General features: G+C 37.5%; 1 protein-coding gene across 14 annotated transcripts in view; it reads right to left on the bottom strand.

Annotated features, from left to right (window-relative positions):
- Nucleotides 1-17230, bottom strand: part of GRIP1 (glutamate receptor interacting protein 1) — an 852850-nt gene that overhangs the window by 640231 nt on the left and 195389 nt on the right. The window lies entirely within an intron of this gene.

The following is a 17230-nucleotide window of genomic DNA, read 5'->3' on the forward strand; positions in this document are numbered from 1 at the left end:
ATGTGCTGCTTACTTTTTCTCATCCTGATTTTTGCCCTTGAGATATGCTGTTCTCCAGCCTAGAATGCCCTGCCCCTAATGGACCTAAATCTAATACATTACTTAATTCAATCACAAATCTTGATTCCTATGCTCCTTCTGAATGCACATCACAATCCAAGCAAGTGTTACACTTGTGTGGCAAAATTCTTATCTAAAAACCATTTGGAGACACTTGGAATTCCTAATAGAAATTCTAAGAAGCTCAGAGACATCATATAAATCTAAAGAGACAGTACATAAGAACTTTACCTGTTTAGGGTCCGTTGGGCAAATACAGGATTCAGCAAGAGTATGTGTGCCTTCTTTCTTAAAATAAAGCCTAATCAGGGGTCAGAAGAAGGTGAAATACATGGGAATAGAGCTGAACTCCTGGAGCTTTCTAGGAAAGGGTGAGGAATAAGAACCTAGAGACAGGATATCAACGGAGCAGGTTGGGAGGGTGAAACATAATTCATTGTCTCCTGCTACCAGAATGTAAGTTCTATGAAGACAAGAGTTATTGTTGGTTTGCTCACTGTGATACCCCAAACACCTAGAACAGTGCCTGACTGGTAATGAATACTCAGCCAGTACTTGTTGAAAGAACCAATGATACTGATAGATGGTAATAATTCTTGAGATAAAGTACAATGAGAGATGGGAATCCAGGCTTTTACTTTTCTGACAGCAGAGGTCCTTTAGACCTTGCCTTCTTATCAACCTACTCATTCTCTCTCCTTCCACACAAGTCTCAGACAGTGTAGAATGCTAAGCTTCTCTGCTGTCTGGAGAGCAAGAGTGCAGAGTAGTGTCTCGCCTTACAAATGTAAAGGAACAGAGATATGTCTGCCAGAGAGAAAATCTACCCACATCAACACCACAGGTCATCTTTGGAGTCCAACTGCAAGTATTCCACCCCAATCAATATCTTTTCCAAAGGAGCATTACTTGAGCCTGGTTTTTTCAACAGCTTGCTAAGCTGACCTTTCATTAAGAGAGTCTTAAGGCCACAGTGTGTCACCAAAGAGTAGTACTCACTCATTTCCGATTCTCCCTGAGTCCAGTGAAAATTAGCAAGTTACAAAACATCCCTTCTCGGCCCCTCTCTTCTCTGTCACTCTTATCAACCAATGCTTTCAGGAATGCCCGGTCAACAGCACTACAAGAACACGTGCAAAACCCTGGGAAGGCCACGGAATGAACACTTCCCCTTCTTTGCGCCCTCAGTAAATGTAGCCTGATTTCCAGGTCTGCCTCAGTCAATAGGTAGTTACCTAAGGTCAAGTCATTTAGCCCCCAAGGTCTCTGTTTCCTCATTTATAAAACTAGAGATGAGGACAAAAGAAACAAGTGACAAGAGAAACAATAAATAAACTTAAGAGTTTCTTCTAGTAGCAAATTCTTCAAATCAATAAGTAATTAAGAAAGGACTCCAAACAATAATCTTTCTTGATAGTGTAAAATAATAGTGCTAGTTAATTCTTTCTTTTAATCTAATGGTGCCACTTATTCCTTGATCAATAAATAGGCAAATATACAGCCTGGGTGATGGGAGTGAAACCCTGTCTCAAAAATAATAATAATAAATAAATAAACAGATAAACATGCAAATATTTACTAGGCATTCACGTAGCCTTGTGCTACTTCTTTGATATTCCAGAAATTCTTTTTTCTTTTTCTTTTTTTTTAGATGGAAATTTTACTCTGTCATCCAGGCTGGAGTGCAGTGGCACAATCTCAGCTCACTGCACCTCTGCCTCCTGGGCTCAAGTGATTCTCCCACTTCAGCCTCCAGAGTAGCTGGGACTACAGGCATCCACCACCACACCTGGGTAATTTTTGAATTTTTTGTAGAGACGGGGTTTCCCATGTTGCACAGGCTGGCCTTGAACTCCTGGACTCAAGTGATCCCCGCCTCAGCCTCCCAAAGTGCTGGGATTACAGGTGTGAGCCACCGCACCCAGCTAAGAACCTGTATTTTTAAATGATACCTGGTTGAGTTTGGTTCCATGTTTTAGGAGTTTTCAGTTCTTGTTTCAAATTCTGATATATAATATGGTTTGTTCATTTATCCAGTTATTCAAGAGGGAGTTAATTAAGTTAAATGCTTATTGATAAACTCTCAATAAAGAAAGAATGATTTGATGGCTTTATAATGGAAGATGTTTAGTTTTGAGATCGGCTAACATGCAAAACTCTTTGAACCAGAACAATGGATAGGCAAGCTAAATGCTGATCATAACTTACATCTACAAATATTTCCAGAAACATAGTTTCTTCTTAATTACCACTTGCTGAGCATTTACTATAGACGAGTGCAAAATTCCACCTTCTCAACAGTCCCTTAAGAAAGATATTATTAGTCTCATAGGACACCTTACAAAAGAGACAGGAGATTGTGGAAGACTATACTGTGAATCACACAATCCTGGCTCTAAAGCTGTCATTCCCAAGGGTCACAGGAAATTTCCAACCAAAGTTCTAACATTTCCAAATTTCTGTGTTAATCTGATACTCTTGTGTGTAAACTTGCTGCAGCTTCACAATTAAAATCCAAGCTTATTCACTGGACACCTTCTTCTTTGTTGCTACTCTGGGTAGCCAATTGCGGCACAGCATAGGAACTTTTTACTGAATGAATGTGGTGAGGTTTCTTGCCTTGTTGAAAAGCATCAAATTTGGGAGTTATCACAGTGAAGATCACTGTGTCCTTGGGAAGAAGCCATGGCTGTACAATTCTTCCCTAAGCAATTAAGGGGGCGTCTGGTCTGTGCCTTCAGAGATTGGAGTAAGACCCATCTGGTTTGTGCCCATATACAAGTGGCCTGATGGCAAAATTATCTTCAGTTCCTCAGATGAATCCATCCAAATAGGTTATTAATCATCATTAAACAGAAAATCTTTATCTCACTCATAGAGACTTTTTTAAAGCCAAATATGGTCAGATTAATATATAATGTTTCTAAAGTTAAGCTTCAAATTGGCTTTGGAACAACAATAAACACTGTCAGTACACAAGGAAGAAAAATAATGGAAGATATTAAGTTGTTTATAGGAAATGGAATCCCTGGCTCCAACATGATCTGGCTGATGGCACCAAAACCTTTAATGGAATTTGAGTTACAACTGCAGAAATAAATACAATCAGCTCTATTGACTGCTGCAAAGTGGGAGGCAGGGAAGAAAACTGTAAATGATTTAAAAGGAATTATAAATTCCAAGGAAAAATGATAATACTACAAATAGACAATTCAGTGTTGCTTGTTAAGATTTCACAGAATTAAAATAAATGAAAGCGTTAATGCTAGTTCTAAGATTCCTATAAGGTGGATATTCCTGACTAGCAACATATTAAATATAATTCATTAAAAGGGATGGTACATAAGAAGGATGAAGAAAATACTGTCTCAAATTCCAAAAAGTTAGAGATCTAGGGAGGTGGGATTTGTTCTGAGTATCAGGGAAAGGTTTTTACTAGGCACTCACTATATGCATAGCTTTCTGCTACTTCTCTGATGTTCTAGAACTTACATTTTTAAATGGTATCTGCTTGAGTTTGGTTCTATGTTTTAGAAATTTTGGTTCTTGTTTCAAATTCTGATAAATAGTATGGTTTGTTCATTTATCCAGTTATTCAAGAGACATTTAATTAAGTAGTAATGTATTTAATGTATTTAACACTGACTAGGTTCCAGCTCTGGCTCCGATTTGAAAAATACATAGGTAATTAATATAAAGCTACTAATATTAAGGCACTCATCTACCAATGGAAAAGAGAGAAAAGAGGGAAGAAGGAAGCAAACAAGTGTTGAGTATTCTGTATACCAAGCACATTACTAGTCGCTTTCTAGCCATGAGGCTCATGTAATGCTCACAACAACCTGAGGAAGGCAGTTTATTCCCATTTTACACACACATATCTGTTCTTCTCACTAAGCAATCAAATGTATCTAACTATAACATACAACAGTCTAGGAGGGAGGTCTGCTTAAAGGACAAACTACTTGGCAGGGCGCGGTGGCTCAGGCCTGTAATCCCAGCACTTTGGGAGGCTGAGGTGAGTGGATCACCTGAAGTCAGGAATTCGAGACCAGTCTGACCAGCATGGAGGAACCCTGTCTCTACTAAAAATACAAAATTAGCCGGGCGTGTTGGCGCATGCCTGTAATCCCTGCTACTTGGGAGGCTTGAACCTGGGAGGTGGAGGTTGCGGTGAGCCGAGATAGCGCCATTACGCTCCAGCCTGTGCAACAAGAGCGAAATTCCGTCTCAAAAAAAAAAAGGACAAACTACCTGTTATCCCAGCACTTTGGGACGCCGAGGCGGGCGGATCACGAGGTCAGGAGACAAGACCACCCTGGCTAACATGGTGAAATCCCATCTCTACTAAAAATACCAAAAAATTAGCCAGGCGTGGTGGTGGGCGCTTGTAGTGCCAGCTACTCGGGAGGCTGAGACAGGAGAATGGCATGAACCCGGGAGGCAGAACTTGCAGTGAGCTGAGATCACGCCACTGCACTCAAGCATGGGCAACACAGGGAGACTCCGCCTCAAAAAAAAAGGATATACTATTTAATGAATTATCAGCTTTTAACTTAAGTTATGTAAACTCAACATAATAACCTAAAATAGGAAAAAATCAAATTAGTAATGATTAGAGACACAGCTTCATTTGCAAATTCAGGAGAATAAGGCATTCCCATAGCAGGCAGGAGAGGAAAGAAATATTTCTTCCCTATAGCTGAGTAAGGAAAAATCAAGTAGTTATACATAAGTATGACAATGGTCAAAGTAAAATACAGAATAATCAAAATACTTTATTCATGTCTGCAAACATCCATTATTTCTGAGTAAAAGAATACAAGAAAACATAGAGAAAACTTGGGCACAGCCAATTTTTCAATAATGTGCAACATATTCACACATTTACATTATGAAAGCCAAATGATTTATTAATAACAGTGTTGAAATAGAGACAGCTGGATATTTAATGGTGATATAAAAGCAGTGTAAAAAAAATTTAGTCCACCCAAAAATATAATTAGCAATAAGTATATTTTAATCAATAGTAAACTATATCAGTGAAAACCCTGTCATTTGTCAAACTGAACAATTTTTTTATCCTCTAGAGTGTATTCAGCCAGACGCCATCTCAACTTGGATTCCAGATTTACAACACTAATGGCTTCAATTTTAGTAGTTTCATAAAAGAGAAAATGCTTTCACAGAAGAGGACACATTGAAACACCACTCAAAATATGACTTAAATAGACAGGCATTTCATGGTAGTGCTGAGATACTTTTACAATCTTCACATTTCCAAGAATGTTCTGGGTATGTTTCCTTAATAGGCATAGATTGCACTCCGTTGAATCTCGAATCCTATTCAGAGGAAGGGCTATAGCCTCCAAATGCAGATATCCAGAAACAATTGCAAAAAATTAAAGCATAATTTCTGAACGTCAAAATTTGTGAATCTCCTTTAAAACTGTGAATTTATCCTCCATGTGCAGCACAATTCTTAGAGAAGCAGTAATTGTATTGATTTTAAGATAATTCAGTAACAGAACATGAAGAAGCAGGCTGCATTTGGCAATCACATTTCCCACTGGAAGCTAAATACCTGTACCCTAGAAAAACAATGTGAAGGTTTAAAAAAAAATTTTTTTTTTTTTTTTAAATACAATTCCAATATCAGTGTGTTTGGAACCATGTCAATTCAGGAAGAAAATGTAGAGCCAAATAGGTAGGTGGCTTTTTCAGAGGTATTTAATTATCAACAAGTCTTGATTACAAAGCTTGGTAAATCTATTTAAAAAGATAAGACATGTGCTATAAACTAACTAGACCTAACATGTATCTATAGAACACTCTGCCCAACAATTACAGAGTTGCATTCTTCTCAAGTGCACACAGAGCATTCTCCAGGCTAGACCATATGGTAGGCCATAAAACAATCCTAAAAATATATTTTAAAGAATTGAAATTATACAAAGCATATTTTCTGACCACAGTGGAACAAAATTAGAAATCAACAACAGAAAGAAATTTGGGAAATTCACAAATATGTGGAAATTTTAAAAACATACTTCCAAATAACCAATGGGTCAAAAAAAGGCCAGGTGTGGTGGCTCTCACCTATAATCCCAGCACTTTGGGAGGCCAAGGCAGGCAGGCTGCTTCAGCTCAGGGGTTTGAGACCACCCTGGGCAACATGGTGAAACCCTGTGTATTCCAAAAATACAAAAAATTAGCAGGGTGTGGTGGCGCGCGCCTGTGGTCCCAGTTACTTGGGAGGCTGAGGTGGGAGGATCTCTTGAGCCCAGGAGGTGGACATTGCAGTGAGCTGAGATGGTGTTCCTGCACTCCAGCCTGGACAACAGAACAAGACCCTGTCTCAAAAAAAAAAAAAAAAAAAAAATCACAAAGGAAATTAGGAAATATCTTGAAATTAATGAAAATTAAAATATACCAAAAACTATGAGATATAGCAAAATCAGTGCTTAGAGGGAAATTCATAGCTAGAAACACCTATATCACAAAGGAGAAATATTTCAAATCAATAACCTAACCTTCTACTTTAAGACACTGGAAAAAGAAAAGGAAACTAAACCTACAACAATCAGAAGGAAGAAATTTATAAAAATTAGAACATTAATAAAATGAAAATAATTTTAAAAAGAGTAAAAACCAAAAAGCTAAAAGTTTGAGCTTTGAAAAGACCAACAAAATTTATGAACTTTAGGCTACATTGACCAAGAAAAAAAAAAAAAGACTCAAATTGCTAAAATCAGGACTGATCAGGCCAAGCACAGTGGCTCACGCCTGTAATCCCAGCACTTTAGGAGGCCGAGGTAGGTGGATCACCTGAGGTCAGGAGTTTGAGACCAGCCTGGCCAACATGGTGAAACCCCATCTCTACTAAAAATACAAAAATTAGCTGGGCATAGTGGTGCACGCCCATAATCCCAGCTACTCGGGAGGCTGAGCCAGGAGAATCACTTGAACCCTGGAGGCAGAGGTTGCAGTGAGCCGAGATCATGCCACTGCACACCAGCCTGGGTGACAGCATGAGTCTGTCTCAAAAAAAAAAAAAATCAAGACTGAACAAGGAGACATTTCTACCAATCTTACAGGAATAAAAAGGACTATAAAGGAATGCTATAAAAATACTATGCCAACAAATTGGATAATTTAGATTAAATGGACAAATTCTTAGAAAGATACATACTACCAAAACTGATCCAAGAAGAAATAGAAAATCTGAATGGATCTATAACAACTAAAGCAATTAAATTGTAATTTTTAAACCTCCCCCAAAGAAAAGCCCAGGCTTAAATGGCTAGGTCAGTGAGTTTTACCAAACATTTAAAGAGGAATTAATACTAATTCTTCACAAACTTTCACAAAGAATAGCAAAGGAAGGAACACAACACAACACATTTCCTGAGGCCAGTATTGCCCTGATATCAAAACCAGACAAGTGGGAAAAAAAAAGCTATAGACAATTATCCCTTATGCAAAACTCTGTAACAAAACACTAGCAAAAAGACTCTAAGACCACGTAAAAATTATTGTACCATGACCAAGGGGAATTTATCATAGAAATGCAAAGTTGATTCAATATCTGAAAATCAATTAAGGTAATATATTATATCAATAAAATAAATCACATGATAATGTCAATAGATGCAGAAAAAGTATCTGACAACACAAAATACCTTTCATGATAAAAAAAAAAACACTCAATAAACCAGGAATAGAGAAGAATTTCTCAACCTAATAGCTAACATCTCAACCTCATAGCTAACACCATACATGATGAAAGAGTATATACTTGCAATGAGGAATCTGAAAATGGAATGAAGAAAACAATTCCATTTACTACAGCCTCTAAAGGAAATAAATTACTTAGAAATAAATTTAACAAAATGTGTGAAATCTACATTCTGAATACTATAAAATGTTGAATGAAATGAACAAAGATCTAAAAAATAGAAAGTCTTCTGCTAATGAAACAGAAGACTTAATATTAAGATGGTAGTAGTCTCAAAATTAATCTACAGATTTAAAATAATCACTATCAAAATTTCATCTCTATTTTGCAGAAAATGACAAGCTGATTTTAAAATTTATATGGAATTTCAAGGGACTCAAAATAGCCAAAATAATCTTCAAAACAAAGAAAAAAGCTGGAGGATTTAGAATTCCTGATTTCAAAACATACTGCAAATCTACAATAATTAAGACAGTGGAGTGCTGACAAAAGGACAGACATGTAGATTAATGAAGTAGAATTATGAGTCCAGAAATAAACCCTTACGTTTATGATAAATTTATTTTCAATAAGGATGCCGAGACATCTCAATGGGGAAAAAACAGTAATTTCAACAAATGGTTCTAGTACAACTGGATATTTATATGCAAGAATAAAGTTTGACCTACCCCTTTTTCATGCCATCTACAAAAAAAAAAAATGACTCAAAATGGATCATATCTACATGTAAGAGCTAAAACTATAAAACTTATGGAAGAAATTATAACAATAAATCATTGTGACACTAGGTTAGGCAAAACCTTATTAGATATGACACCAAAAATACAAGTGACAAAAGAAACAACAAATAAAATGAACTTCATCAAAATTTAAAACTTATTCTTCAAAGAATACCATCAATAAGGTGAAAACGACATCCAAAGAATAGCAGAAAAGTTTTGAAAACCATATATCTGATATTGGACTTACATCTAGAATGTACAAAGAACTATTAACACTCAATAACAAGAAGACAAATAATAAAAATGAGTAAATAATCTCAACAGACATTTCTCCAAAGAAAATTCATAAATGGCAAATGGGGACATGAAAAGATGCTTTACATCATTATTTATCAAGGAAACGCAAATCAAAGCAACAATGAAGTACTAGTTCACATCTACTAGGATGGTGGATAATAAAAACTTAATACAAGTGTTGGACATGGAGAAACTTATACATTGCTGGTAAGAAGGTAAAGTGGTACAGCTGCTTTGGAAAACAGTTTGGCCATTCTTCATGAGGTTAAATACAGCTACCACATGATACTGCAATTTCACTCCTAGGTATATAACCCAAGAGAAATGAAAACATATGTCCACATAAAATCTCATACATGAATATCTATACCTGCATTATTCATAATAGCAAAAATGTAGGAACAACCCAAATGTCCGTCAACCGATGAATGGATAAATAAAACATAAAATGTGGTATATACATACAATGGAATATTCTTTGGGAATAAAAATGAAACATAACACTAAGTGAAAGAAGCCAGTTACAAAAGACCACATATTGTATGAATCCATTTATATGACATGCCCAGAATAGGCATATCTACCGAGACAGAAAGTAGATCAGTAGTTGTCTAGGGGTAGAGACTTTTAGAGTGGGGAGGGGAAAATAAGGAGTGACTACTTAATGGATACAAGGTTTTCTTTTTAGAATGATGAAAATATTCTAAAATTGATGTGATAATGATTGCATAATTCTGTGAATATAATGAAGTCATTGGCTTGCACACTTTAAATGACTGAATTGTGTGTTATGTAGATTATATTTCAATAAAGCTATTAAAAATGCGAACTAACAATTTGAAACTCTTTCACAATTAAAAAAAAAAAGACAAAGTGCCTGACTGCACAAAAAGGTTCTAGAGGCAGCCAACACCTGAGCCAACACAGCAGAACTGAGACACTCTGACTGTCTCCGTTGCCTAAGGGCCTTGGAGTCTAAAGAGCAGCCCCAGAGAATCACCTCTTCTACACCACAATTATCTTCACTTCATCAATCGCTCCTTTGCTACACAAGGGAATAGAGAAACCCAGGCCAAACCCATTGAAGCCCCTCTCCCAGACCACAGGGGTAAAAATGGCATGTAGAGAAAATGAAGCAACTGGTGCCGGGAAGATAGAGATTGACCCATCCTGGAAGACAGAGTGATGTGAGATTGGAATTTTACCAAAAACCATACCCCATTGTTTCCACTTTCCTGAATATTTAGGAATTATGTGGATCCCCCTCACCCTTTCACTTATTCACGTGAAAATCTACCTACTGAAAGAAGTTCTTACCATCCCCACATCTCGGTCCAAACCTGAGGAAAACCTTCTACACTTCCAGAAAGATGTGCTAGAGGCTGCTCACTTAAAATAAAGAAGGGAGAACCAGCACTGACTTGTCATTTCTCAGGAACTGGGGCATGAGTTCCCCACACAGCATCCAGCTGAAGACCTCAGAAGATGCATTTGGCAACCACTGGACAGAAAGACTAATAGAGAAAAGGGTCATGCTTAAGTTTCAGCTATTCTCCAACACCGGACCTGGTGAGTTCTACATTTACTGAACAATTTTAAAAAATGAAACCTCTCACCAAATCTGCAGCATAAGAGTGACATTTCCCTAAGAATTTAATACAAAATTACAAAATCATCCTCTTGAGTATTTTTACAATGAGGCATGTCATACATAGTGCATATGTGTTTGCTGCTCCCACCAAGATTCAAGAACACATTGTCTCCATTAAATAAGGACAGGAAAGCTGGGAGCCATAGCACATGTCTGTAATTCTGGCTACTTGGAAGGCTGAGGTGAGAGGATCGCTTGAGCCCAGGAGTTCAAGACCAGCCAGGGAAACAAACAAAGTGAAACCCTATCTCAAAAAATAAGAAGAATAACAGGAGAATAAGAAAAGTAGGTAGTAAAATTAAAAAGTGCTTTAAAATAAATTAAGTTCTCACCAATGACAATATAAAACAGACTTTACACAACAAAAAATGGAATAAGAATGAAGAAAAAACTTGAGAAAACACCCAAAAGAAAAAATAAAGAGAGGAAAAGAATAAGAAGCTTGAAGCCAGTCATTAGCCGCTACTACTATCTAATCACTTACTCTTATTGTGTGTCTGCTAATGTGTCTAACCAACAATTTCTATCTGCCTCCAAAACATCTTTCAAATGCCATCCCTTTGGAGAGCTTTCAATTAATTATGGAGAGGCAATTGAACTGTACTCTATAAACTTCCATCCATGTTAGCTTTGCACTCTAATTTAGATTGTTCTGTCTCCTCACCTGCAGCAGATCTAGTAAAGAGGATTTTAAAATTCAGCAAGTTCATGAGGATACTTCAACATCAGCAAGTCCACGAGGACACTTCAACAGCAGACAACCAGTGCAAACACTGCTGAAAGGAGCTGTTACAATTCTTCTCTGTTTTCTGGCATATAGATTTGGGATATTGTGGCTTGACTCTGAATTTTCCCCAAGTTCATGATATAGGGCTGTCAGATTTAGCAAATACAAAAAAAAGTAAGATGTCAGGTTCAATTTGAATTTTAGATAAACAATGAAAAATGTTTCAGGATAAGGATGCCCCATGCAATATTTGGGTAACATATTCCATAAGATATCCTTATCCTAAAACATTATTTGTTATTTATCTGAAATTCTAATTTAACTGAGTATCCTGTATTTTATCTGGCAACTTATCCTAGTGGGTAGAAATCAGACTACCTATATTTCTGAAACCATCTTCACTTAGCAATTATGTCAGACTGTCCGAATCTGTGCTTTTGTAAAATGCTTCCAGGCCAGTTCAACTTATCCCTGTCTTACTATACTTGTTTATACTAGCTCTGGTCCTACCAGATATTTTTGGAAAGAGTTCTGATTGGCTCTCCAGATTTGCTCTAGCTCAGCTCTTTGCCTTAAAAGGGCCAACCCTCCACCCGTGCTTCCCCACATAAATTATACTGAGAGCTTGTGGGCTATCTAAATTCTGTTCATAGGCTCCAGGAGTAAAAGAAAGAGGGGAAAAAAGCATAAGGATCCATGCACATCACTGACAAGAAGGCAATGGATGCAAGGCAATAAATATTTTCTGTGAGACCCTGGGGTTACAGAACATTTATCAGTACATTCAACCAGCGTAGACCAGAGGTCACAAGCTGACAGACCCAGACATGCATTATTTGGCTCACATCATGTGATCCTCTGTAGTCTTTTTAAATGTTTTCAATTAATTATCCAAACATAATAATCAGGATACTACCTAAAGGCTTTCTCTGTGTTTTCTCTTGAAAAGGAAGACCCAGCAACTCTGTGCCTGCATCCCTACATGGTAACTAGAGATTGAAGCTAAACAGCAGCTGTCACAGGATGGAGTACGCGTGTGTTCTCTCAAGACCCCCAAAGACCCCACCACTCACTCTTGTCTCACCTGCATCCCACTGTATATATAGCAGCCTTGGAGTCTGTGACTCTCTCATAGACACCCTTGGCTTTTCACAAGTCTGCACAACCAGCCAGCCCGGTTCCTCCTTTCTATCTGCAGACATTCCATGAGCGTGTCCAGCATATCACACCTGACAGGTCCCAACCTTCCATTGTCCCTACCAGTCATTTAAACATTGTTCCACCCAGAAGAAGAGTATGTTCACTCAGATGTAAAACCAAGCTGAATACAACACAACATAGAGAGCTTTGCACATGGAAAAAGGAAAAAAAAAATCCCGATGAAAATACGCACCCAGTTGTAAATCCAGAGAAAAATGTGAGGATTAGAGTCCTGAAAGTACTGTATATTGAATAAACAATATTAGATTCAAACTCAATTGTAAGAAATGCAGTACTTTCGCTATTATTAGAGCAATGATAGATGCAACTAATTTTTATTCAAAAGAATTGTAGCACAACTATTTTTTCCCACTCAAAACGTAGTGTTTGTGAATTGTACAATCTGTCAAAAACTGAAGACAACCTGAAGCAACATATTTGAATTGGCAAATCTTCATGTTGAAATTCACTGACCTAAATATTAAACGATGTAAGTGACACACTGCCACAAATTATACCAGTAGAATAGGTGGTAAACACCGCACACTGGTAACGGAACACAGAATGCTGGTGTAGTGCATTATCTCACACTGATTCCGCAAACTTCCTCAACTTCTCACAAAGGTTCTGTTATGCTAAACAGGAGATAATACTGGCCTTTTCCACAAGGCAATTCATACAACAAAGCACATTAAAATTCTCTAATCCATCTAAAGAAACAAAAACCATTATTTCCCTTTCTTATAACAGCCACATATGATTAATTGGGTTCATGATTCAGGACATCTATTTTCTTTTCTCATTTTTAGATAATCATGCAATCATTTCTAAGAGAACCCAGACATATCCAGTAGAATTACACCATGGTTTTCTTCTTTCCTTTTCTTTATCTACTTTTATTTTTTTCTTTCCTTTCTTTCCTTTGCTTTTAATATTTAACTTCAGAGACTTCTCTAAGTAAAGAAGTCCTTTGTACTTATCAGGGTGAAATCAGAATCACAGTTGGCTTTTTGCCATAAGGGAAGGGTATTTGGAGAAGAGTCAACCACCACTCATGCCTCTCCGCCTCCCAGCAGCACCTTGGATTTTCCTTGCTTTATGCCTTCTATTTCCCCTGGCTGAGTAACGGCAGACATTAGGTTCCTCTACACATGATGTATTACAGGGAAATGGCAGCGATGGTCTGGAAGGGCAACACTGGCCTTCTTTCCTCCTGAGCACTAAAACCCTAAACATGCAACTTAAAGAAAAAATTCTCAATGTGAACACCACCTTTCAGTAATTTATATTAATATATCATCTCACCCTCTTTTCCTCCTTTTCCAACGTCCTTCTTTCTACCCAAACTCCAATATACCAATTTGTTTGAACAGTTTTACATTCTAAGTGTCCAACTATTGCTAAAGGAATGGATAAATTGTTGTACTTAGACTATTATGTTTTTTCATTTATAGTATTAATACTTTTCCAATTAACTTCCTGATTACGTAATTCTACACTGTTAATTCTGTAATACATTTTGACATCTTAAAAATGATCATTCTGGCCAGGCGTGGTGGCTCATGCCTGTAATTCCAGCACTTTGGGAGGCTGAAGCAGGCAGATTGCCTGAGCTCAGGAGTTCGAGACCAGCCTGAGCAACATGGTGAAATCCCATCTCTACTGAAAATATAAAAAATTAGCCAGGCTTGGCAGTGTGCACCTGTAGTCCCAGCTACTTGGGAGGCTGAGGCAGGAGAATTGCTTGAACCCAGGAGGTGGAGGTTGCAGTGAGCCAAGATGCGCCATTGCACTGCAGCCTGGGCGACAGAGCGAGATTCCATCTCCAAAAATAAATGAATAAATAAATAAAAATAAATTAATAAAAATAAATTTAAAAAATTCCTACCATTTTCCCTCTTTCTCCCATCTATTTTTAAATGAAATTATCAAAAGAAAGTAGACATGCATTAATTTCCTGATGCTACTATAATAAGTTACCACAAATGTGGTAGCTTAAAACAAGTTTATTCTCTCACAGTTTTGGAGACTAGAAGCCTGGAATCACACTGGGCCACGTTTCTTCCAGGTGCCCTTTCAACTTCTTTCAGCTCCTAGTAGCTGCCCTGGCATTCCTGGGCTTTTGGCTGCATCATTCTAACCGATGCCTCCGTCTTCACATCACCTTCTCCTCTGTGACTCTCTCTCATAAGGACATTTGTGATGGCATTTAGGGGCTTACCTGGTAGTCCAGGGTAATCTCATCTCAAGATCCTTAACTACTAATCTGCAAAGACTGGTTATCTAAATAGGGTAAAATTTACAATTTACATGAATTAGGACCTGATCTCTTTGGGTGACCATTTTGTACCACAAAATGAGTACAGTACGACACTTAAAATCTCTTAATTGGCTGAAAAGCACCAGCCGGTTACTCACTAGCTTTCAATTATATAGCACATTGCAGATACTACATTTTTACTGGACAGGCCCCAGTTGTAACAGTCACCCTGAGAACTTGGTAGGTGAAGGATTTGAGATTCTAAGTCTGGAAAATCGCCTGGATGGCAAATTGAGTTGGATTAAATTAAGAAATTATTCAATGATTAAAATCATACCCCTCAGAGCTTGATGAAGACCTAGTTTGATGAGGACTCCAGGAAAGAGATAGAGTTCCATTGTTACAAAATCATCAACAAGGCTAGCCATGAAAAGGAGGAGAGTATAGAAAGGAAGGAAGTACAACATGCTGAAAGGCAATCCATCCATGACCCTGGTTGGATGGGAATTAAAGAAAAGAGTGAAAAAAATAATCTTATTGGGACACCACAGAAAAAAACATGAGTTAAATGTTGAGCACCATATGACAGCAAAACCCATTACAAATAACTTTTTTTAAAGTTTAAAGGGAAATAAAAGTATTATAGAGTTGGGAATGAAATTCATTTTGAGAAAACTGAATAAATATAGAGTATATGACTTATTTGGTCAAGCTTATCTAAGATAAGGCACAATCATGAACAAATACTGAAATGTATGCATAACAGAAAAAGCAAAAAATTTAATACACTATAAAAGAAATAAAAGCAATGGGGAAATCCATCTTCCAGTGCATGAGAGCATTTTTCAAAAGTCGTAAGATGAACTTTGTTGCATTAACTTAAAAAAAAAAGACAAAAATAAAACATCAACTTTTGTCACTGTGGGCAGGAAATATGAAAGAACTTCTACCTTTCTATAAGGATCTGACCAAAGCAGTGATAAGCAGGAGGTAGAAAGTAGCCTTCAGACCACATAGAAAATTTACAACTTGCTGCCCTCTCCCCTTCATAACATTCAAATACCTTAGAAAACAACCTCAAACATTTTAAAAACTAATTTTCCATCCCTTCTTCCACAGCTAATCTAAATTTGGAGCATAGAAAAGGAAGAATATAGTGATAACATCTTCCAGCCATCACAGATATGTTGTTGATATGTCAAAAACTATGCCACTAGCAAAATTCTGAAATATAAAGACAGTAAGGAAATCCACTACAATGATAATATCATCTGACATTCACTGTGTGCTTATACTTGGCCAGGCATTGTGCTAAGCACTTAACTTGGGTGATCTCTTTACAACTCACAAAAATCTTATGAGGAAGGTACTATTTGCATAGAAATTTATAGTAAGAGAAAAATGAAGTCAAGCTACCAGGACTAGAAGTATCAGAGCCAGGATTCAAACACAGGCAGCCTGTGGAACACCAACCACAGCCACTGCTGTGTGATTGCACTTGTCGTTGCTGAGTGCTCACTGAGTGCCAGGCACTGCGCTAGGCATTCTCACATGTGGAAGAAGAGATTCCTCACGACCTTCCTGGGAGGTAGGTATCATTATCAAACCCAGCCAAGAAAACTGCCACACAAAAAGATTATCCATCTTGCCCAGAGTCACAGAGTTAGTAAATGGTACATCAGCATTAAAACAGAACAAGGAAGACCTGAAAGTATACTTAACAACTACACCAATGGTAAAGACTAGTGACTTACATCACATTTATATAAGACTCTTTGACCAAGTACAGAAAAGGAATCCAATCATCTAATTGCCTGTTAAACCTTAAACCTCCATTGCCCTGGACTTCCATGCATAATATCCACATACCAGCTCCTCGCCTTTTCAAAGGTGAGGACTGGATTAGGTAGCATCAATGCTTTTAATACATCTTTTTTTTTTTTTTTTTTTGGTTTTTTTATTTTATTTTTTATTATTTTATTTATTTTTTTTCTTTTTATTATTATTATTATTATTATTATTATTATACTTTAGGCTCTATGGTACATGTGCGCAACATGCAGGTAAGTTACATACGTATACATGTGCCATGCCTAATGCTTTTAATACATCTTAACGGGAAAGACAGCACCAGTTTTCTTAAGGACCTGACACAGTAAGGGTAAATAAATATATAGGGAAAGGGGTAGAAAGAGACATCCAGAAACAAGTCAGAAAAAAATACAAGCACCAAAGGCAAGTGAAAAACCACTTTCCCAACAGCTGCCTGTGTCCAGTCAAGTAGGCTGCTAGGCACCAACATTAAACAAAAAAGCCAGGCGAGGCATGGTAGCTCAAGCCTGTAATACCAGCACTTTGTGAGGCTGAGGCAGGAGGATCACTTGAGCCTAGGAGTTCAAGACCAGCCAGGGCAACATAGTGAGACCCTGTCTCTACAAAAAATTAAAATCATTAGCTGGGTGTGGTGGTGCACATCTATAGTCCCAGCTACCAGAGTGGTATAAAGGTGTGTGGGGGAGGGGTTGAAGTGAGACATCACTGAAGTCTGGGAAGTCAAGGCTACAGTGAGCTGTGA

The sequence above is a fragment of the Pongo abelii genome, chromosome 10, assembly GCF_028885655.2.
Source record: "Pongo abelii isolate AG06213 chromosome 10, NHGRI_mPonAbe1-v2.0_pri, whole genome shotgun sequence".
NCBI classification, from domain to species: domain Eukaryota; kingdom Metazoa; phylum Chordata; class Mammalia; order Primates; family Hominidae; genus Pongo; species Pongo abelii.